This window comes from Arachis hypogaea, chromosome 19 (genome assembly GCF_003086295.3).
Source record: "Arachis hypogaea cultivar Tifrunner chromosome 19, arahy.Tifrunner.gnm2.J5K5, whole genome shotgun sequence".
NCBI lineage: Eukaryota > Viridiplantae > Streptophyta > Magnoliopsida > Fabales > Fabaceae > Arachis > Arachis hypogaea.
Window position 1 is genome coordinate 67,120,698 of NC_092054.1, and position 6,000 is coordinate 67,126,697.

Consider the following 6,000-nt stretch of genomic DNA (forward strand, 5'->3'; position numbering starts at 1 on the left):
TTTCTTTTTTAAAATAATTTTTCAAAAAATAAATAAAAATACAAAAAAAAATTTAGAAAATCATAAAAATCAAAAATATTTTTGTGTTTCTTGTTTGAGTCTTGAGTCATATCATAAGTTTGGTGTCATTTGCATATGCATCTAGCATTTTTCGAAAATATCATGCATTCATAGTGTTCTTCATGATCTTCAAGTTGTTCTTGGTAAGTCTTCTTGTTTGATCTTGATGATTTTTTGTTTTGTGTTGTATGTTGTTTTTCATATGCATTCTTGAATTCTTAGTGCGTAAGCATTAAAGAATTCTAAGTTTGGTGTCTTGCATGTTTTCTTTGCATTAAAAATTTTTCAAAAATATGTTCTTGATGTTCATCATGACATTCAAAGTGTTCTTGGTGTTCATCTTGACATTCATAGCGTTCTTGCATGCATTCATTGTTTTGATCTAAAAATTTCATGCATTGCATCTTTTTAGTGTTTTTCTCTTGTTTCATAAAAATTTCAAAAATCAAAAAAAAAATATCTTTCCCTTTTTCTCTCATCAAATTCGAAAATTTGGATTGACTTTTTCAAAAATTTTTAAAATCAAGTTGTTGCCAATGAGTCAAATCAAATTTTCAATTTGAAAATCTTATCTTTTTCAAAATCTTTTTCAAAAATCAAATCTTTTTCAAAATTCTTAGTTATTTTCGAAAATTCCAAAAATATTTTTCAAAAATATTTTTCTTATTTTTAATCAAATTTTCGAAAATAACATAAACAATTAATGTTTTGATTCAAAAATTTGAAGTTTGTTACTTGCTTGTTAAGAAAGATTCAAACTTTAAGTTCTAGAATCATATCTTATGATTTCTTATGAATCAAGTCATTAATTGAGATTTTAAAAATCAAATCTTTTTCAAAACTAATTCCAATCATATCTTTTCAAAAATATCTTCTTATCTTATCTTTTTCAAAAATATCTTTTCAAAATATCTTTTCTAACTTCCTAACTTCCTATCTTTTCAAAATTTGTTTCAACTAACTAACTAACTTTTTGTTTGTTTCTTAACTTTTTCAAAACCACCTAACTAACTCTCTCTCTCTCTCATTTTCGAAAATATCTCTCCCCTTTTTCAAGATTTCTTTTTAATTTATTAATTATTTCAATATAAAAAAAAATTTTGAAAAAAATACTAACAATTTTCAAAAAAACAATTTTCAAAAATCACTAACTCTTTTTCAAAATAATTTTCGAAAATTATTCCTCCCCCATCTCATTCTATTTATTCATTCATGTCCTAACATCTCATCTCACATTCCAATCCTCACAGTTGTGTTTCTTCCTTTACATCACATCCTTTATCTCCCCCTCTTCTTCTACTTACAAAGGGATCCCTATACTGTGGTATAAAGGATCTCTATTATTATTATCATTTTTCTGGCCATTCTTCCTTGTCATATGAGCAGGAGCAAGGATAAGAACATTCTTGTGGAAGCAGATCCAGAACCTGAAAGGACTCTGAAGAGAAAATTAAGAGAAGCTAAAATACAACAATCCAGAGATAACCTTTCAGAAATTTTCGAACAGGCAGAGGAGATGGCAGCCGAAAATAATAATAATGAAAGGAGGATGCTTGGTGACTTTACTGCACCTAATTCCAATTTACATGGAAGAAGCATCTCCATTCCTGCCATTGGAGCAAACAACTTTGAGCTGAAACCTCAATTAGTTTCTCTGATGCAGCAGAACTGCAAGTTTCATGGACTTCCATCTGAAGATCCTTTTCAGTTCTTAACTGAATTCTTGCAGATATGTGATACTGTAAAGACTAATGGAATAGATCCTGAAGTCTACAGGCTCATGCTTTTCCCTTTTGCTGTAAGAGACAGAGCTAGATTATGGTTGGATTCTCAACCCAAAGATAGCCTGAACTCTTGGGATAAGCTGGTCACGGCTTTCTTAGCCAAGTACTTTCCTCCTCAAAAGCTGAGCAAGCTTAGAGCGGATGTTCAAACCTTCAGACAGAAAGAAGGTGAATCCCTCTATGAAGCTTGGGAAAGATACAAACAGTTGACCAAAAAGTGTCCTTCTGACATGCTTTCAGAATGGACCATCCTGGATATATTCTATGATGGTTTATCTGAGCTATCAAAGATGTCACTGGACACTTCTGCAGGTGGATCCATTCACCTAAAGAAAACGCCTGCAGAAGCTCAAGAACTCATTGACATGGTTGCTAATAACCAGTTCATGTACACTTCTGAAAGGAATCCTGTGAATAATGGGACGCCTATGAAGAAGGGAGTTCTTGAGGTTGATACTCTGAACGCCATATTGGCTCAGAATAAAATATTGACTCAGCAAGTCAATATGATCTCTCAGAGTCTGCATGGAATGCAAGCTGCATCCAACAGTACTCAAGAGGCATCTTCTGAAGAGGAAGCCTATGATCCTGAGAACCCTGCAATAGCAGAGGTAAATTATTTAGGTGAACCTTATGGAAACACCTATAACTCAACATGGAGAAATCATCCAAATTTCTCATGGAAGGATCAAAAGCCTCAACAAGGCTTTAATAATGGTGGAAGAAACAGGTTTAGCAATAGCAAGCCTTTTCCATCATCCACTCAGCAACAGACAGAGAACTCTGAACAAAATGCTTCTAATTTAGCAAATCTAGTCTCTGATCTATCTAAGGCCACTGTAAGTTTCATGAATGAAACAAGATCTTCCATTAGAAATCTGGAAGCACAAGTGGGCCAGCTGAGTAAAAGGATCACTGAAATCCCTCCTAGTACTCTCCCAAGCAATACAGAAGAGAATCCAAAAGGAGAGTGCAAGGCCATTGACATAAGCGCCATGGCCGAACCTATAAGGAAAGGAGAGGACGTGAATCCCAAGGAGGAAGACCTCCTGAGACGTCCAGTGATCAATAAGGAGCTTCCCTCTGAGGAACTAAAGGACTCTGAGGCTCATCTAGAGACCATAGAGATTCCATTGAACCTCCTTATGCCCTTCATGAGCTTTGATGAGTATTCCTCTTCTGAAGAGAATGAGGATGTCACTGAAGAGCAAACTGCCAAGTTTCTTGGTGCAATCATGAAGCTGAATGCCAAATTATTTGGCATTGATACTTGGGAAGTTGAACCTCCCTTGTTCATCAATGAACTAAGTTGAACCCAAAGATCCCAATTCATTACACCATGACCTCTTTGGGGTATTTTTGATTTCATACAAATACAAAGAGACTAACTTTGAGGATCACAATTTCGTCCACCACTTACCAAATGAAATTAGGGGTAAAATCCAACGATTATCCGCTACTAGAGATCACCTAAACAAGCAAAACCACAAAATCTACTCAAAAACCAAACCCAAAAACGAAGAAACACTAGGGCTGGAAACTGGAGTATGAGTTGAGAGATCTTACCAACATAACCTAGATAGAAATGAAGAGCTCGTTGAGAGCTTCGTGTGACCGTAAACGGCTCGTCAATCGGAGTTCCGTAGCTCAAGTTATGGCTCCCGGAAGGTGATGATGAATAGTGACAATGGGGTTTCACCCCCCACCATCACCTATCCGAGTTCTCTCTCTCTCTCTCTCTTCCCTTCAAAATGAGCTTGAAGCTCATTAAACACATATATGTATGTTGGACCTTGGGTCCGGTTTGGGCCCGGTCCAACCCGTTAGCACTTTTGGTTCGTTTGGCCCACTTTGGGCCAAAACCTTTAAGATTAGCATCCGGTTTTAAATTCTAAATTATTTTTATCCTTTCAAAACAATAAATCAATTTTCTAAAATCTTATTTTCCAAAATATGCAGTATTGGATAGACTAGAGCCGGTACTGCCGGCTTAAGCGCCAGCGTGCATTTTCTACAAAAATTTTTCGAAAAAGATACATTTTCAAACTCAGAAAAATTCACTGAAATCAAATTTCACCTTTAAATTTTCAAATTAAAACTTCTAAATTTGAATCTACTTCAGGCACTTAAAAATTATTTTATTAAAACGATTTTACGTGAAAAACTCCGGTTCTTATAGTTTCAATAGCAAATAACATAGAAAACAAAATTAAGAGGAAACTAAAATTGGTTAAGAAAATAATATGATAAAAATAATTAAGGTGTCAGAGATATTTAAATTTCTAAATTAATATTCAATTTTAACTACTTTGATCATGCAAAGATTATATTCATGGCAAACCTTAAGTGATTAAACCCTAACTCCTTAGTAATTTAATCTCCTCTAACTCAATCAACCGCCAATTCCTTGGTCACTTGATTGAATTAGAAGATTAAGTTCAATTCTAGTTTATGAGCCACACAAACCCTAGATACCCAAAAATAAGACGATTATATGTCGCGTATCGCATTAAATCTAGATAAATAGAGAGTTGTGAGGAATTGATTTCAATATATAATTCTAACGATATCACTTTTCCATGATTCAAATAGAATTCAAGTTTAATTAGAGTTATTTCCCAATAATCACTAATTCTTAGGATGAAGAACAAAACCAATTCTTAAACAATAATCAAAACATTAATCAAGAATAGAAGAACAAATAATTATTAATCCATCAAAAAGTAAATAGAGCTCCTAACCATAACAATGGAGGCTTAGTTACTCATGGAGAAAATAAACCCTAACAGAAAAAAAGTGTAAAAGTGCGGAATGAAAAATTAGGAGAGGAGCCTAGGTCAAGATTTCTTCTCCTTTTATATCTAATCCTAATTAATGTAAAATATATTTTATAAAACTAAATAATATCTTTTTCTATTTATAAATAAAATAAAGCTTTAATGAAAATAAAATAAAGATTTTCGCATATCACTTAAAGGACGAACGGGGACCACTTCAAGGCTTGAGGATTGGCGCCTAACTTAGCGTATTCGTGTGCATCTGGCGCCTAACTTGGATAATCCCAAGTTAGGCGCCACCTTTCCAACATGCAATTGGGTGTGCTTGTCTTCCTCTGGCGCCTAACTTGGAAAATCCCAGGTTAGGCGCCACCATTCCCAAACATATTGGAGAGTGGTTTCTTCATCTAGTGCCTAACTTGGAAAATTCCTTTTCCAAGTTAGGCGCCATCAAGGCCATGCAATTTGGCAACAAAGTGCATACTATTATATATTGTTGGAAAGCTCTAAATGTTGGCTTTCCAATGCTGCTAAAATCGCATCAATTAGACCTCTATAGTTCTAGTTATGCTCGTTGGAGTGTGAAGAGGTCAGGATTGACAGCATCCACGAATTCTCTTTGCACTTGTCTTTAATTCTTAGTTCCTCCTTGTTCTTTAGCTTCTTTTTTTCTAACAATTCTCTAAAAGAATCATAAAATCAAAAGGATCAAAGCAATATCCAATTTGAGCACCAAAACTCTTCATAATTAAGTATTATGCATTTATTTCTTATATGAAGAAGCATAGAAAAACACAACATGATGTGCACGCATCACACGCCCTTCTTCTTGGCTTGGATTGGCATTGTACGCCACCTTCCTTGGTTCTTCCAGGGCTTCTTTGTTTTTTTTTTCCTTCTCTTCTTTGGCATTGCCTAAGACCTCTCGAAAATCTCTTAAACATATCAAAGTTCAAGAGAACTCTACATAAAATCAATTAAGTCACAAGAATCTCAATTATAATAAGAAAATCACTAATTTTATTCAACAGAATAATGAAGAAAAATAACTAAAGATGCTCATGCATCATGCACTGCATAAATAATTGTAGAAATGGTGAATTTTTATTACCATGGAATTGGTATTTTTATTTAATGGGAATTGAGAATGGTTTGGTTTATAGATTTTTGTTTCTAAACTATTCTTTTATTATGTATATGAATAAATGATAATCCGACTTTTCTACTCGAAAATTAAATAGGATTTTTAGTGTTTTTTTTTAAGGAAAATAAAGGCTAATCATACTTAGACGAATGAGTGAAAATTCAATTGTTAAAAATTACATTGCAATTATGAAAAATTATTTTAAAAAAATTGTTAAGAAGATTTAATTATTAAA

The 6,000-nt window shown here is 33.6% G+C and overlaps 1 non-coding gene across 1 annotated transcript; it reads right to left on the bottom strand.

Moving 5' to 3' along the window:
- Positions 1–1,972: 1,972 nt before the first annotated feature.
- LOC112781381 (small nucleolar RNA R71) lies at positions 1,973–2,080 on the bottom strand. Its single transcript, XR_003192161.1, has one exon. It is a non-coding gene; the product is annotated as a small nucleolar RNA R71 (small nucleolar RNA).
- Positions 2,081–6,000: the final 3,920 nt, after the last annotated feature.